Source organism: Solanum verrucosum, unplaced genomic scaffold, assembly GCF_900185275.1.
Source record: "Solanum verrucosum unplaced genomic scaffold, falcon-dt-bn FXZP01000036.1, whole genome shotgun sequence".
NCBI lineage: Eukaryota > Viridiplantae > Streptophyta > Magnoliopsida > Solanales > Solanaceae > Solanum > Solanum verrucosum.
The window spans coordinates 799,871-818,968 of NW_026020253.1; the positions used below are offsets into that span (position 1 = coordinate 799,871).

The 19,098-nt window shown below is 39.3% G+C and overlaps 1 protein-coding gene across 1 annotated transcript in view; it reads right to left on the minus strand.

Annotated features, from left to right (window-relative positions):
* Positions 1 to 9,790, minus strand: part of LOC125833101 (tetraspanin-2) — a 136,254-nt gene extending 126,464 nt beyond the window's left edge. Inside the window, exon 1 of the mRNA XM_049512248.1 lies at positions 9,783 to 9,790. The gene's annotated coding sequence lies outside the window, so the exon portion shown is untranslated. The remainder of the gene's footprint in view (positions 1 to 9,782) is intronic.
* Between the last annotated feature and the right edge of the window lie 9,308 nt (positions 9,791 to 19,098).

Genomic DNA, 19,098 nt, shown 5'->3' on the forward strand with positions numbered 1-19,098 from the left:
CAAAGGAACATTGATAGAGAGTTGCTTCAACATAGTAATAAACCTGCGATATTTACCATCCTCAGTCTTCTTCACTAACCTCATTGGAAAAGATGGTGGAGGTCTAGGTATGGGGACCACTTTCTGAGATATCTCCACTTCTTGCTCTATTGCTTTCTCAGACCCTGGACTAACCGCTATCACATCATCTTCTTCTCTAATCTCAACTTCCACCACAGAAGGCCTAGGTGGATCTATGGTTTGTTTACCCCCTCGAGTAGTAACTGCCATACAATGACCATCATTATTTGGATTTTGGATGGCGTTGATAGGAAGAGTCCCAGGTTGACGTGGGTTCACTGCAGTAGACGACTGAGTCATCTGCTGCTTTAGATGCTTTATTGACACTGCATAGGCATCAACCTTTTTTCCAATACCAGACACGTCGCTTCTCATCTCCTTCACATTCTCATCAGTTGCATCAAACCTTCTCATCATCTTCTGTATCATATCTTCAATACGCTCCATATTCTGTTGCCATAGTTGTTCCTGTTGTAGTTGTTGTCGCGATTGAAGTTCCCATCCCGGACATAGTGACCCTCTCGGTTGTAATTTCCATAGTTCCGACCTTGGTTTCCTTGACCTTGGCGCCAATTTTCCGTGTTGGATCCTTGGGCATTTGGTCGGAAACCCCCCGTCTAATCATTCACAGCATAAGCATCTTCTTCATACTAACAATCTTCCACTGGTGGTGGAGTCTAGTTAAATAATTCACAGCATTTACCTTTTCTGGTCCTCCGCTCACATGCTTCAATACCAACCCCAACTCGGTCCTCATCTGGGCCATCCCTTCACGAATGTCATCTACAGAGTTGTTATTTGTACTATGAACGGCAAATGTGTTTCTCCCAGTATCTGACCTCTGAGTGCTCCATGCTTTATTGTTACGAGAGATCCTCTCCAATTTTTTAGCAATCTGTGCATATGTACAATCACCATATGAACCTCCGACAATAGTGTCAAGTACTACTTTATTGTTATCATCCTGTCATCGATAGAAATACTCCTTTAGTGACTCATCATCAATACGGTGGTTTGGGACACTTCTTATGAAGGCAGTGAATCTGTCCCACGAGCTACTCACAGACTCTCTAGGTAATGCCACAAAATTGTTGACCCTATCTTTGTGATTGAGCTTCTTAGACACTGGATAGTACTTTGGTTTAAACACCTCTGCCAGTTGGTCCCATGTGAATATTGAGTTATACGGAAGCTCAGTGAACCATACTGCAGCATCGCCTGTCAGTGACAGAGGGAACACTCGTACTCCAATGACATTCATATCCAAGTCTGGTCTACCTACACAATTATTGCAAACCACCCTTAGCTTGGACAAGTGAGCATGTGGAGCCTCCGATGGCGATCCTGAAAATAAGCCTCTTGCTGTAAGCATCTGCATCAAACTGCTAGTCACCACAAATGTGTGCCCTGGAGGTAGAGGAGGTAGGACAATGGGTCCATAAGAGTCTGCTATATCGAAGTTGCCCCGATAGTTGTCATGTTGTTGTGGGCCTGGTGGACCATGCACTCTCACTGCATCTCCCAATTGATTTTCAGCTAGACCCCGATTTTCCCCACCAACTACTCTTGGCTATTGTAACTCAACTGCTTCATCTAGATTTCCTCCCGATAGGATTAACTGGAAGTCCTTGATTGTTCATTCTTCGCAAAGTTCTATTCAACTCTGGATCGTACGGAGTAAGTGGTTTGCCTTGGCTCCGTGTACTTGGCATACACTAGAGTCAGAACCTGAGAGAGACAAAAACAAAGGGAAAAAGTAAAATTGGGAAATATTTTACTAACGTTCAATAATGTAGTTGAAAATAAATCTAAAAACCAGTCTCCCCGGCAGCGGCGCCAAAATTTTATACGCTCAAATTACACCTCCCTAAAGAAGTATAAGCGATCATTATAAAGTAAAGAACCCAACTTGTAGGTTGGGGTCGATCCCACGAGGAAAATGGTTTAGACTTTACTTTAACCAACAATTATATTCAATTAGCCAAAATACTTCCAAAAACAGGAAATAAAAAAAGGGGGGGTTTGTGAAACAAATTGTAAGAATTCAATAAATAATCAATAATCAAAAGTCAATTTCAATTGTTATCAAGATAAGAAGATTAACTAGGGTAAACGTGTTCCCCACAAGCTCATAACTCAATAATCCTAGTAATCGCAATCCTTTCCTAGTGTATTACATGCAAATTGATAAGTTAGGTATCTCTAAATCCTTGATCCGGCATCTAGAGAATTTTACCCCGCACCTTGATCCGGCTACGTGTGTATAATTTACTAACCCTTCCCTTTACCTCATATTAGACATCATAATCGATGTTTGTCTTAGTTATTACTTCGCACCAATCGACACTAGCCTATTAGATAGTATCACACTAAATCTATGTTGATAATTCTTTTCTTGTTGATTACCTCCTTGATCCGGCAAGTAGCAACAAGGCGAGTTCTAACGCGTGCACTCGTTAAAAAGACTTTTAAACGAAAGAATTATCAATGCATGCAAAACACTATTCAAGAATTGCTTATTTACTATTCATACTTTGTTAATCGCTCATGGTTCCCACAACCCTAGTTGTGGATTTAGTTACCCATACTAGCAAGAACACAATTCATAATATTAGATGAATAAATCATGAACTTACGTAATGAGAATAATAAACCCATAATTTCAACTTGAATTTCGAAGCCAAAATCTTCAAAACGAATATAGGAAATCAATGATTGCTAGGGTTGCAACTTAATCTCCAAAGTCACAAGGTAAAAATAGAATAATAATGTCTAACCCCCCAAAACGAGGTTTACATGTCCTATTTATAGAAAAAAATCCTAAATTACAAGGGAAACTAATTAAGGAAAGTTTGTTCAAGTACGCGTCTTCAATCCACGAGACTGACTTACGGACCGTCGATGGATCTACGGTCCGTAAGTCCCTTCCGTCAGCCAGGACTTAGAAAATATTTCTGCTTCCAAAAAATCAGCTTCTCTGAAGCAAACGACGGACTAACAGTACGGACCGTAGATCAATCTACGGTCTGTCAATCCCCTCCGTAGCTCCATACTTAGAATCTTCAAAAATCAGGTACTGGAACCCTCGCAGTATAATTCTACGGATCAACAGTACGGTCCATAGATCAATCTACGGACTATCAATGGACACCGTGGTTCCACACTTGGTCAGATTTCCCTGATTTGTTCTCAATCCCATGCCTGCTGATCTACGGTCATCACCTACGGACCGTGAATGGACTTACGGTCCGTAGACCACCTCCGTGAATGCCCTATTTTTGCATTTCTTGCAGCTGTCTCTATACTTCCGCGCCTGAACACCTTTCCTGCAAAACATGATAAAAACACATAAAAACCAATATAAAAATGCCCTAGACACACACAACTTGTAAGTGAAATGTATTAGAAATACCGTAAACTCACGGTATATCAGCAGAGTATGCGTCAGTACTTGGAATGTACTGAGCATGCAGGATATAGATACTAAGCTGAACAAATATATATAAGCTGAGAAAAGCATAACTAAGCAATACTGTAAATATTGAAAAGACTGAAAAGCTAAACTGAATGTAATAACCAAGTAATAATCATGAACATGACATACTGAACTGAATACTGAAGTATATACTGAAAACCTGGTCAAATGCACTAAGAGTTCAACTGTGGGAGTTACTATTAACCGACATAAAACCACCTGAGCTAAATGTGGAGTCCGATGTATACGCTCCATCAAGAGGACCAAATTTACCTTGCCAGGAGTATAAAGGCATGACTGGCATGATCACTAAATCTGATGCCCATGGAGGGGACTTATACTCCAATGGGGGCACATAGTTGTGGGACTATGAGGGTATGATGAACCCTAATCCAACTCAGTGCTAAGTCTACTCCTAAATGAATATGTAACTAAAATACTGAGTAGCTCAAAATACTGACATGTTATCTGAAAATGCAACATTTATATACTGATAATGTAACATTTGATATCTGGAGCATGATTTATCAGTTTAACTGATCTAGAAAGTGTAATTCATGAGCTAAGAAAATCTACACAACTAGGGTTCTGAGTATCGTACAAGGAACTGAACAAACCTTCCAAGAAACAATATGCTATTTCGATTTAGGATACTACAACAACTAAATTATTATAATTATCCAAGGTTTTAGAAACCCTAAGTATAAACAAGATATAGAGAATCAATGAACTGACTGAATTCTAGGGACCTAGTGGATGAATGGAATCCACTAGTAAAATCCCAGATACCTGCTAACGAAATCTACAGAGAAATCCTTCAATTTTAGGGCTGAAACTGAAGAAACTTGTTGCATGTTATTGAGAAAATTAGCGCCTCTTTCTTCTTTATTTTGCCATAAGTTAGATGGATTTTGGATAAAAAAGGTTTTTGGTAGGTCTGACTAGATCATTAAGCTTCAACTGAGTAAAACGAGGTAGTTTAGGTGTTAACCGATGTAGTTTAAATGCCCAATACATAGGAAAAAAAACCAACATGACCCTAACTTAAAATCTGAAGAAGCCATCCACAGCCTGATCGACAGACCATAGACTGACTGACTGACCATGGACTGACCGATGGTCCATCCAGGCAGAGCGTCATTTGGCCTCTGAGACTTGGTTCTGAGGGTCACCATCCACGGACCGTGGTTCCACCGATCCGTAGGTCCAGCCATAGATCGTGGTTCTTCCTGGGATTTCTTGGTGGGCAACCACGGTCCCTATCTATGGTCTGTGGTCCAGACCACTGGTCGTGGTTTGGCACCTGCAAGTTCTGAAAATCTGCCTTTTGGTCGTTCTCAAATCTGGGGTCTTACATAATCTCCCCCTTGGGAACAATTGTCCTCAAATGAAGTCTAAATTGGCTGAGTATGGAGGGAATGAGCTTTAATCCCTACCACTAAGTACTAGAAACTTATATCTAACTGAAGTGAGTTCCAAGAACATGCAGATATGTTGAAATGCAAGAAAACCTGAAATAACAAGATACTAAGATTGAGTTAGAATGAGTAAACCGTGAAAGTGGAGAGGAACTAAAACCTCAAGTTGAAACGGAATCGAAAGGAAAGAGGTGAGGATACTTGGCCTTCATGGCTACTTCTTCTTCCCAAGTAGCTCCCTCTACGGACTGACTCCTCCACAAAACCATGACTAAAGAGACTTTTTTATTTCTCAACCTATGACCTGACGATCAAGAATTTCAACTGGCACTTCTTCATAATTGAGACTATCCTTTACAGCCACACTCTCTAATGGTACTATCGATGCTGGATCACCCACACACTTCTTCAACAAGGAAACGTGAAGGACTGGATAAACCGCGGCTACTTCTGGTGGAAACTCTAACTCATAAGCCACATTACCAACCCTTCTCAAGATTTTGTAAGGACCTACATAACGAGGACTAAGCTTCCCTTTCTTGCCGAATCTCATCACCACCTTCATAGGTGATACCTTTAGGGAAACCCAATCATCGATTTTGAAATTTATGTCCCTTCTCCTCACATCTACATAGGACTTCTGACGACTCTGAGTAGTCTTTAGTCTATCTTTGATGAGCTGAACTTTTTCCATAGCCTCATGAACTGAAGCAGACCCAATAAATGTTGCTTCACCTACTTCAAACCAACCAACAGGGGACCTGCATCTACACCCATAAAGTGCATCATACGGGGCCATCTGAATACTAGAATGAAAGCTATTATTATAGAATAACTCTATGAGAGGTACATGTTCATCCCAAATACCCTTGAAATTGATCACGCAAGCTCTCAACATGTCCTCTAAGGTCTGAATGGTAAGTTCTGCCTGACCATCTATCTGTGGATGAAAATGGTGTATTGAGATTTACTTGAGTACCATGACCTCTCTGAAACGATTTCAAAAAATGAGAGGTAAAATGAGGACCTCTATCTCAGATGATATAAAAGGGAACCCCATGCAACCTAACTATCTCATGGATGTACAGTTTGGCGTAGTCCTACGCTGAATATGTAGTTTTGACAGCAAAGAAGTGAGCGGACTTAGTAACTCTATCACCTATCACCCAAATTGAGTTATGTTGTCTGCGAGTATGAGGTAAACCCATAATGAAGTCCATGTTTATCACTTCCCACTTCCATGTATGAATGTTAATATCTTAAGTCATACCTCCTGGTTTGTAATGTTCTACCTTAACCTGTTGACAATTACGACACTTAGCCACAAAGTTTGATATGTCCCTCTTCATGTCGTTCCATCAAAAGACTTCCCATAGATCACGGTACATCTTAGTGGTACCTGGATGAATGGAATACCTGGAGTTATGAGCTTCAGTAAGGATCTGCTGCCTCAACTCACCCACACTAGAAACACATAAGCGACCTTGGTACCAAAGTACACCATCTCCGCCTTAGGAGACAACCTCAACTTTCTGCTGATGAAATGCATCTTTCAACTGAAGTAATATAGGATCACTATCTTGTTTTTCCTTAACCTCTGCTACCAATGAAGATTCTGACCCATTCTGAACTATCACACCACCATCTGACATGTCCGTAGGGAAAACTCCTAAGCGAGCAAGCCAATAAACATCTTTGGCTAACTCTTTCTTTTTTTCCTCAACATGTTCTACACTACCCATGGACAAACTGCTGAGAGCATCATCCACTACATTGGCCTTACCCGGGTGGTAAAGGACATTCATGTCATAGACTTTGAAGAATTCAAGCTATCTCCTCGGACGAATATTCAACTCTTTCTGGGTGAACACATATTGGAGGCTGTTATGATCGATGAACACATCAACATGAACACTAAGGGTGTGCATCAGACGGTTTGGTTTATCGATTTTCAGTTTTCATATATACTAACACAATAACAAACCGATATGATATTTTTATCGGTTTTTGGTCATTATCAGTTCGATTTTTGGTTTACCCAATAAGAAAATGTCCGTAAAATATTTTGTAACTTCTCACTTCTCTAAATACTTTGATATAGTTAAACAAGAAAGATAATGAAAAATTGCATCAATAAGAGAAAATATCATACGAAAGCTATAATTACATGTCACCACCAAAACATAGTACAATTTTTTTTATAGTAATCAAATTACAGACACTTACAAACTTGCAAAAGCTACAACCTACAATTACAAACTAAAACTAAAATCAAAGCGTTCACAAGCCTAAAACTAAAACTAAAATCAAATAGCTACAATTGCGAACCCTTACTTTAGTCTTTAGGTTTTGGGTAAACAATAAAGACTAGTAAAGCAACCTAGTGTGATATGGGTACAGTAATAATAATTTGATATTGTTATGATGTCTAGTTATATATTAAATTATTAATATTTAATATTTAGGAAGGGTTAAGTAGTAAATTATTACCGTCTTATTGGGATATCAGTTTACCAAATAACCCAATAATAAAAACCAAAACTAAACCAATAACCCAATAAATGTTTTTTTATAAACCCATTAAAAATCCAATAACCTAATAACATTTTTTCAGTTCGATTTTTGCACACCCCTAAATGACATGCTAACTGAGAATACAACATTTATATACTGACAATGAGACATTCGAAATCAGAAGCATGATTATCTATTTAACTGACCTAGAAAGTGCAATTCATGAACTAGGAGAATCTACACAAACTAGGGTTCTGAGTGTAATAATGGGAATTCAATAACGATTCTAAGAAAACATGAATATTTTGATTACAAATACTACAACAGCTATATCAAAACAATTATCCAAGGATTTAGAAACCCTAGGTCTAGTGAAGATATGGAGAATAAGGAATCTGACTGAATTCTATGGACCTAGTGGATGAAAGGAACCCACTAGTGAAATCTTACATACCTAGTGACGAAATTTATGGATAAATCCTTCGATTTCAGGGCTAAAACTAAAGAAAACCTGTTGCGTGTTCTTGAGAAAACTAGTGCCTCTTTCTCATTTTTTATCTCTAAGTTTTGGTGATTTTTGAAAATAGTGGTTTTAGTTAGGCTCTACCTAAATTATTAGTCTTAAACTGAGTAAAACAACGTAGTTAAGGTTTAAAACAACGTAGTTTAAATTCCTAAGGCCTATAGGGGAAAAGACCAGAATGACCCTAACTTAAAAGTTGAACGAGGCCATCGACGAACCTAACCGACAGACCTTGGACTAAACGATGGTCCGCCCTGGCAGGGCGTCATTTGGCATCATGGGCTTTGTTTGAGGGCAACGATTCATGGACCCTGGACCACAAACCGTGGTCCCATCTACGGTCCGTAGGTCTGATCGAAGGTCATGGTGTACTTGGGAAATCTGGATGGCCAACCTACGGACCCTACCTACGGTCTGTGGTCTAGACCACGGGCCGTGGTTTGGCCTCCATCGGTGGTACCTGCAAGTTCTAAAAATCTGCATTTCCTTTATTCTCGAATCCAGAGTGTTCAGGTTTCATCTAACCAAGTATCTCTCCATGGAGTGCTCTAGATTTTTTTGTTTGTAAGAAGGATTGTTCACTTCACATGTTTATTGATTACCGGCAATTGATAAAAGTTAATTTTAGGAATAAATGTCCTCTCTCAAGGATAGATAACTTGTTTGATCAACTCCAGTAACACCTCAAAATTAAGAAGACTATGAAAGGGGCCAAACAGGAAGTCACCAGCCCAAAACTGGGCCATATGACTCTTTATGGAGCCCTTTATGGGCCGTGAAGAGGACCACAACTCGTGGTGGTGCTCGTCAAAGCTTTCACAACCTGAAAAAGATTGGTTCCCCTCCCACAAACCCTTAGACGGCCCATGGTAAGCATCACGGACCGTTAAGGTGGTCGTGAAGAGGGTTAGGGCTATAGGGGTTCTCCCCCAAAAATATGTCAAGGACCATGACCTCCACAATGGCTCGTGGAGTCCTTGACAGGTCGTGAAGGCCATTGTGGCAGTGGACGTGTTAGTTTTAAGTTAGGGTCTTTTGGGTCTTTTCCTAATTATTCTATCCAAATACTATGTCATTTTACCCTTACCTAAAATTGCTATATTAGTGATTTAAACCTCAAATTTCCCCAATTGAATTCATTCCGTCTATTTTCGAAAAAGAAGAATAAGTCTCCCTCTCCAAAATATTTCTCTCTCTAGAAAGCTTGAAGAAGAAGTAGTCAACCTAGGGTTTCAAGTCAAGTCTCCAATTACTACATTATATGATAGTTTTCATCCATGGATCCTTTTCCTGCCTCCATGGAGTTCCAAAATTCTCCAATTTACAAAGTTAGGAATCCCCAATTGATAATTTGAGGTTTTTTCCATGTCATGGGTTCCTTTAAATATTGATTTATTTGATTATTTTATGATCTATCAAGAATGAATTGAGATGATTACATAATTTTAAGATGAGTTACCATGAACCCATGCCTAATCCATTTTTTCTAGATTATGATGATTGAAAGTGAGTTTTGAATTATGGAAAGAGGATTATGGAATTATGCATGTTGTTATGAAATTGATGTAAATGTTTTGAGAATGCTTTAAGAGTGAAGTATCAATGTTGTTGTGTTGTGAAAGGGTTTCTCATAAACATACAAAAGAATGAATGTGAAAGGTTTTCTCACATAAAGGATTCTAAGGTTAAAAGGTCTTCTCACCTAAAATGAATCAAAGTTAAGAAGCTATTCTAATGAAAACTAGCTTTGTTTGGTAGTCTTAATGGTACCTTTCCATGGATGACATATGACTTAGCTTAGATTTGCAATATGAAGTTCCCTTCCATGGATGATAAAGATAATTTAAGAAAATGACTATTCCATAGGATTTACTCTTAGCACCGAGAGGATATTGAGATGGAAGATCTCCTGGCAGTAGAGGCTGAGTTTCTAGTAGTAATCTTTTATCCCATACCTATGTGCCCTCATAGGATGATTGTCTTAGATAAACATTACCTAGTGGATCCATATAAGCTAGACGTTCATGGTCTTACCTTGATAAGTAGGACACCCCTTTTTAATGTGGGACAAATAACAAATTTTGTGTTGATAGGTCACATGGTCTTATATGTCCATTAAAGGTAAATCTCCTACACTAATGAACTAAGATTACTTTAAGAAGTATCTCACAAATGTTTAAATATGTTTGCTTGCATTGACCATGTTTTTATGACTTATGGTGTTTACCTCTTTTATCTCACGTTTTAGCTTGGCCATTGCATGTTGTGAAAATTTTCCGTTTTGGCATGACTTCAAATGTTTTATGCATGGCTTTCATATTTAATTAGTGCATTTTTTGTACAAACACAAACTCTTTCCTACATTTCTTATCAATATGTAGGGTCCGACGCTCCAGGTTCAAAATTTTGTGGCTAGGGAGCTTTAGTAGAGACTTAAAGATTGGTGAGTCCTCATGTTTCGAGGACCGCCTTTTATTCACCTTGCCTTCATCTTTCAGTTTTGAACTTGATGTACGGGCTACTTCCCGATCATTTCTTATGTACTAGATGGCTTTGAGACGATGTTTTAAACTTCTGCTTCATTTTATAAACTCTTATCTGTTGAAATTATCTTTAAATCCCTTATACCTGTATTATCATGTATGATGAATTCTAAGTGGCTTGTATGGGGCCTCTCGGGGTCTCATATGCCATGTTATGCCTAGGTGCCACCTTGGGTTGTGAGAGTTATCACCAATTAAGGGTGAAGGATGATGACATCCCAAAGACGACTTTTTGAATTTAGTATGTGAATTATGAGTTTTTGGTAATGTTATTTCCTTTGACTAATGCTCAAGCCACATTTATGGACTTGATGAATAGTGTGTTTAGACAATATCTTGGTATGTTTGTGATCATGTTCATCGTGACATCTTGATTTACTCACGGGGCGAGAATGATCAAGCCCATCTTTTAAGGATTGTGTTGCAAGTCCTCAAGGACCAACAACTATTTTCAAAGTTTAATAAATGTAAGTTATGGATGAGATCATAGTCTTTTCTTGGTCACATTTTTTTCGGTGAAGGTATTGAGTTAGATCCTAAGACGAGGAATGGGGCTAAAATTGGGATAGATCTCTATCCTCTTGAGATATTCAAAGTTTCCTTGGTTTGGTTAGATAGTATTGAAGGTCCATGGAAGGTTTTTCATTTTCCACTTCATTGACTGCATTGACCCAAAAATAATGGTAAGTTCTTATAGTCATAAGCGTGTAAGAAGAGTTTCCAAGAGTTGAAGGATAGATTCACTTAGGCTCTTTTTTTTACCTTACTGACAGGATTCGATGGGTTTGTTGTTTATTGTGATTCTTCAACTATTGGATAAGGGTGTGTTCTTATGCAAAATAGAAAAGTTAATGATTATGCTTCAATTCAACTTAAAATTCATTAAAAGAACTATCCTACCCATTATTTGGAGCTAGCAGTGGTGGTTTTTGCCTTAAAGATGAGGAGAAACTATTTATATGGTGTCTATGTTGATTTCTTTACTCACCACTAGAGTTTTCAATATGTCTTCAAGTAAAAGAATTTAATTATTTTTCAACATAGATGGCTAGAAGTCTTAAAAGGACTATGACATGAGTGTCCTTTATCACCCGCTCAAAGATAATGTTGTGGCTGATGCCTTAAGTTAGTTGTCCATTAATAGTGTTTCACATGTTGAGTATTGTAAGAAAGAGTTGGTTCATGACTTTCATAGACTAGCTCGGCTAGGTATTTTGTTGGTTGATTCAAGTGAGGGTGTTCTAATTGTTAATAATGGTTCATAATCATCGTATATGTTGGGTGTGAAAGCCAAGTAGGGTCATGATCTGATTTTGGTTGACTTGAAGGAAGTAGTGCTTGAAAAGTCTGTTGAAGCTTTCTCCCAAGGGGTAGATGGTGTGCTTAGATATCAAGGTTTGTTGTGTGTTCCCAATGTTGATGACTTGAGAGAAAATATTATATTGGAGGCCCATAGTTCTCGATATTCCATTTACCTAGGAGCCACTATGATGTATCGTGAGTTGCAAGAGGTGTACTAGTGGAATGGGATGAAGAAGGACATTGAGAAATTTGTGGCTAAGTGCCCTAATTATTAACAAGATAAAGTTGAGCATCAAAACCTGGGAAGTTTCTCCTAAAATATTAGCATTCCTACTTGGAAGTGGGAGGATCTGAATATAGACTTTATTGATGGTTTACCCCAGACTCGACAACAAAATGACTCACTTTGGGTTATAGTAGATTGTATGATGATGCCGGCTCATTTAATTCCTGTCAAGGTTTCTTATTAAACGGAAAATTATTTTATGTAGTATCTAAGGGATAGTGTTAGGTTTCACGGAGTTCCCCAATCCATTATCTCCGATCGTGGTACCTAATTTACTTCTCAGTTTTGGAAATCTTTCCAAAAAGTTCTTGGTATTCATGTCAACCTTAGTACGACATTTCATCCTCAAACTGATGTGAAATTGGAGCAACTATTTAGACTTTTGATGATATGTTGAGAGCTTGTGTGGTTGATTTCAAGGGTAATTAGGAGAATCACTTTCCTTTGATTGAGTTTGAATTTAATAATAGCTATCATTCAAGTATTGGTATGGCTCCATTTGAGGCTCTTTATCGCAGAAGGTGTAGATCTCATATAGGTTGGTATGAAGTTGGTGAGGTTACTTTGCTAAGTCTCGAGTTAATACATGAGGCTATCGAGAATGTTTGGCTGATTAGAGAAAGGGTTAAAACGGCTAATAGTTGATAAAAGTCCTATGCTGATAGTAGGAGAAGAGATCTCGTGTTTTATGTTTATGATTGGGTTTACATGAAAATTTCACCTATAAAGGGTGTCATGTGCTTTTGAAAAAGGGGATGCTTAGACCCCGATGTGTAGGCCCATATATGATTTGAGGTGTATTGGTAAGGTTGCATCTGAGCTTTATCTTCCTAATGATTTAGAATCGGTACATCCCGTATTCTATATATCTTAATTGTAGAAGTGTGTTGGAGATCCGACACCTATTGTTCCTTTGGAAGGTTTTGGAGTTACAAAAAATCTTTCTTATAAAGAGGTTTCAGTTGAGATTTTAGACAATCATGTCCAGAAGTTAAGTAACAAAGAAGTTGCTTGAATTAAGGTTCTTTGGAGGAATCAACTAGTTTAGGGTATAACTTGAGAGGCCGAGGATGATATGATGTCCCGGTATCCTCATCTTTTTCCCTCTGTTCTAGCTTGAGGCATTTAGCTCCTCATGGTTCTTCCTTTTAGTTTTATGCGTCTTAGTCATTCTCATGTTCCCTCATGCATGACTGCCTTTGAAAAATCTATTTTTTTAAAAGAAATAGGTTAAGCTTGGTTGATTTCTTCATGGTTATGAACATTCAGTATGAATTGCATGTATGCGTTATGGGATGGTGTTTTGAATACACTTTAGCTTGGAGTCAATTTTCCTTCTCGAATATGTGTGTATATGTGATTGCATTCACATTGATCTGTTAGGTTGTATTCTACTCTATTCATGCTACCTTGATTCCCATTCAAAGACGAGTGTTCCCAATGAGGATATATTGTAACACCTTAAAGTAGGAAAGTAAAAAGGAAAAGGATAGGATAGAAAATTTGTCAGAGACTAATTTTACGATTCTTACCTACGGACTATAGTAGGTCTTACGGGTAGTAGGAAGGGAACCGTAGAACCAGGGTAGAGTTTTGAAAAATCAAGTTTCAGTACCTCATCCGACAGATGACCAAGACAGTACATCAACCTTTCTACGAGTCGTAGAATGTCCTCATAGGTAAGTCCTAGAATTAATGAAATTTTAAGGGTTAAGTTGGTTTCTACGGATGGTATCTATGGACTGTAGGATGTCCTACGAGTCGTAGACTATAATGCCTCAGATTCAAGAAAGGCTAGGAAGGGGTTTAGCGTGCTTGTCAAGAACTCAAAACTGGACCATGGGACCCTCCACGGAGTCTTAGACAGACCATGAAGGGGACCACAGTCAGTCATGATGCTCGTGACAAGAAGGTAGCACCTGCCCCAAGCAGGTTCCCTCCCACAGACCCTTAGATGGGTCGTTAAGAGACAGACTGGTCGGGAAGGGGTCAAGTTGGAAGGGGGTTCTCCCCTAACCACTGGTCAAGGGCCACGGGCATTACAACGGCATGATGTAGAATTTGGTGTAGTCCTCCGCTGAATTTGTAGTCTTGACAGCCAAGAAGTGAGCGGACTTAGTAACTCTGTCAACTAACACCCAAATTGAGTCATGTTGTCTGCGAGTACGAGGTAATCCCGTAATGAAGTCTATGTTTATCACTTCCCACTTCCATGTAGGAATGTTAATCTCCTGAGTCATACCTCCGGGTTTCTAAAGTTGTACCTTAACCTATTGACAATTAGGATCTTAGCCACAAAATCTGCTATGTCTCTCTTCATGCCGTTCCACCGAAAGACTTTTTGTAGATCACGGTACATCTTAGTAGCACCTAGATGAATGGAATACCTAGAGTTATAAGCTTCTGTAAGTATATGCTTCCTCAACTCACCCACGTTAGGAAAACATAAGTGACCCTGGTAACGAAGTACACCATCTCCCCTTTAGGAGAAAACCTCGACTTTCTGCTAATGAACTACACCTTTCAACTGAAATAATATAGGATCACTATCATGTTTTTCCTTACCTTCACTACCAATGAAGATTCTGATCCATTCTGCACTATCACCCCACTATCTGATGTGGCTGTAAGGCCAAATCCTAAGAGAGCAAGCCGGTGGACATCTTTTGATAACTCTTTCCTTTCTTCCTTAACATGTGCTACACTACCTATAGATAGCATGCTGAGAGAATCAACTACTACGTTGGCCTTACCCGGATGGTAAAGCACATTCATGTGATAGTCTCTGAGTAATTAAAGCCATCTTCTCTGACGAAGATTCAACCTTTTCTGGGTGAACATATATTGTAGGCTCTTATGATCTGTGAATACATCAATATGAACACTATACAAGTAGTGTCTCCAAATCATTAGGGAAAATACTACAGCTGAAGGCTCAAGGTCATGAGTCGGGTAGTTCTTCTCTGGACCTTAAGCTCTCTAGAATCATAAGCTATGACCTTACCTTTCTGCATCAGTACACAACATAGGCCGACCCTGGATGCATCACAATAAACTACATATTCGTCTGAACCATCTGGTAGAGACAAGACCGGAGTTGCGGCCAACCTAGTATTAAAATCTAAGAAACTTTTCTCACACTCGTCTAACCACTGAAACTTGACCTTCTTCTGAGTCAACTTAGTCAATGGGGAAGCTATGGATCAAATCCTTCAACAAATCTCCTATAATAACTGGCCATACCCAAGAAACTTCTAATATCTGCTGGAGAGGTGGGTCTGGGCCAGTGCTGTACTGCCTTAATTTTATGAAAATTCACTCAAATCCCTTCGCTAGACATCACATGACCAAGGAAAGTGACGGACTGTAACTAGAATTAAAATTTGCTAAACTTAGAGAATAGTTGGCGATCTTTGAGAGTTCGCAGAATAACTCACAAATGAGTCGCATGCACTTCCTCACTCTGAGAATAAATGAGGATAACATCAATAAAGACAATGATGAATAGGTCCAAATAATGTTGGAACACCCTTTTCATTAAGTCCATGAAAGCTGCAATAGCATGTGTTTGTCCAAAATACATAACTAATAATTCATAATGACCATAGCGAGTTCTGAAAGTTGTCTTCGAAATGTCACTATCTCTGACTCTGGCCTGATGATAGCTGGATCTGAGGTCTATCTTAGAAAAGCAACTAGCACCCTAAAGGTGGTCAAACAAGTTATCAATCCTTAAGATGGGATACTTATTCTTGATTGTAACTTTGTTCAACTTCCGATAGTCAATACACATTCTGAGAGAACCATCATTTTTTTCACGAACAACACTGGAGCACCTCATGGAGAGATACTAGGTTTGATAAAGCCCTTATCTAGAAGGTCTTTCAACTGCTCTTTCAATTCCTTAAGCTCGGCTGGAGCCATTATGTTAGAAGGAATCAAAATAGGTTGGGTATCTGGAAGGACATCTATTTCGAAGTCAATTTCCCTTACGGGAGAAACTCCGGAAAGATCTTCTAGGAACACTGCTAGAAACTTATTTACTACCGGAATTAACTCAAGAGTTGGGGTTTCGGATTTTGAATCCTTAACCAGAACAAAATGATAGATATACCCTTTGGAAATCATTTTTAGGCCTTAAGGTAAGAGATGAATCAACTCATAGGCAGTGAGCTACTACCCTTCAACTCTAAGGATGGCTCATTTGGAAATTGAAACTGAACGATCCTAGTTCTACAATTGATTGAGGCATAACAAGAATGTAACCAATCCATGCCTAGAATGATATCGAAATCAACCATTTCAAGCTTTACAAGATCTGCTGAGGTGACTTTCTGATAAACTGTGACATGACAATTTCTATATAACCGTCTAGCTATAATTGGGTCACCAACTGGAGTAGAGAATGAGATGGGTTCTGAAAGAATTTGTGGACTGACACCGAAGTTTACTACTATGTAGGGATTTACAAAAGACAACGTAGCCCCTAGATCTAACAATGCATAAACATCTAAATGAAAGACTCGTAACGTACCAGTGGCCACATCAGGAGAATCTTCCTGGTCCTAGCGAGCTTGAAGAGCATACAACCTAATATGGTGCAGACCGCCATCTATACCAGATGAAGCACCCTGCTGAGTTGGGTGACCTGCTGGTGCTGCAGACTGAGCCCTATTGTTGTTACCTCCTTCCCCCTGCTTGGAAGAAGGGCAATCCTTCAACCTACAGCCTTATTGACCACACCCAAAGCACCCTTCCTTGCCTACAAGACACTCGCCGGAATAGTTCTTACCAGACTTTGGACAAGTTGGGAAGGTCCTGTTACCTGAAGCACTCCCCTAAGATCTAGAGCCTGATGCCCTACCTTTTTTATTTTGTCAAAATTTGGGGGATGGAGCACTAGATGATGAAGGTGCTGGGACTGTAGACCTCTGCTGAACTGTGAGCGATTACCACCGTGTGACTTTTTTTGTGAGTATTTATAGTTTCCTGTTCTGGCCATTTTGTTATCCTTAGACTATTCCCTAAGATTATCACCCTCAACCTGCTGAGCTTGAGTCATAAGTCCGGAGATATCCATATCCCCTAGTAGCATAGCATTCCTGCACTCAGTCTTCACCAGATCAGATACCCCAAACAAGAACTTACTCATTTGTGCCCTGGAATCGACAACCATGTGTGGAGCATACCTGGAAAGTTGGGTAAACTTCATCCCATACTCTTCGACCGACATTGAACCCTGCTTCAAGTTCATAAACTTTTGTGCCTTAGCTTCTCTCAATTTCCTTCGGAAGAACCTGTCTATAAAAGCCCTAGTAAAACAATCCCTAGTCACAGGAGCTACATCTGTACCCCTATTATCTTTCCACTAAGTAAACCAGATATGAGACACATCCTTCCATTGATAGGATGCTAACTCAACATAGTCAATTACAGTTACTTGAATTACCCCAAGGATTTTCTTAATCTCATCAATGAAGTTATGTGGGTCCTCACCAACCTTCGACCCTAGAAAGTCAGGTAGATTCATCCGAAAAAATTCTCGAACCCTAGTTGCAGCTGATCCATCATTTGTGTTAGCCTGGGACCTGCTGATTATTCTGATTGGCCACACTCTGAGCCAAGAGCTGGATCACATTTCAAAATTCTGCATTCGTAACCTCATGGTTCAGGACTGGAGGAACTGTGTTAGCATTGCGTGCATTAGCTCTACGAGGAGGAATGATCTGAAACGCATAAAAATGAATTAGAAAGGAGAAGTTGAATCATACCCACGCATGATAAGAACACAAAGAAAGCGAAGGTTTTCTTAAAACACTTCATAGCTTCCCTCTCATAGATGTGGTGCACTTCATACCCATAAAAGAGACTCTATTAGTGCAGCTTTCAGACATCCTAATGCTCTTGAACCTAATGCTTTGATAAGTTTGTCACACCCTGAGGCTACCCCCTTGACGTAACACTGGACCTAGGATCACAAGTGACCCCAAGTTAACCATGTGTATGTCATATATCGAGCATACAAGAATAACTAAAGAAAACATGTACTGCGCAGAAGCTAAAACAATAGATAATTAAAAGTAGGGAATACCCATCTAGTCTGAATGTATAAACTATACTAAGAGTTTAATAACACTGAAAGGTTAAACTTAACAATTCAATCCGATTCTACTACTATCTCTGAAAAGCCTTTAATTGAGTTGAGTTGCTGGGACATGCCCCCAAGCTAACTCTAACAAAACTGAAAACTGAAAGTAAAGACTAAAATGAAAGCATACCTATTTTCCTCGGAATATGAGAATCTACACAACTGGGGTTTTGAGTTTCATACAAGGAACTGAACAAACCTTCCAAGAAACATGCTATTTTGATTTAGGATGCTACAACAGCTAAATCATAGTAAATATCCAAGGTTTTAGAAACCCTAATTCTAAACAAGATATAGAGAATCAAGGATCTGACTAAATTCTAGGGAACTAGTGGATCAAAGGAATCCACTAGTGAAATCTCACATACCTGGTGACAAAATATATGGAGAAATCCTTTGATTTCAGGGCTGAAAATTGAAGCAAACCTTCTGCGTGTTCTTGAGTGGGCTGGTCAACTTTCCTTTTCTTTTTGGTCAAGTTTCGATGAATTTTGTAGAATAGAGGTTTTGGGTAGGTTCTGATTAGATTACTAGGCTTAAACTGAGTAAAACGACATAGTTTAGGTATCAAACGATGTAATTTAAAGGCCCAATGCATAGGGGAAAAAACCAAAATGACCCTAACTCAAAAGCTGAGGAGGCCCTTCCACGGAACCACTAACGCACCGCTGAAGGGACCACAGCCCGCCAAGTGGGTCGTGGTTCTTGGCCAGGGTCTATTGGTTCTAGGAGGTCCATCCATGTGTCATACCATGTACCGTGTGAAGGCCTCCATGGTTCTTCACTTGGGTTGAGGTTTGCTGGCTTAGGATGACAGACCTATCCATGG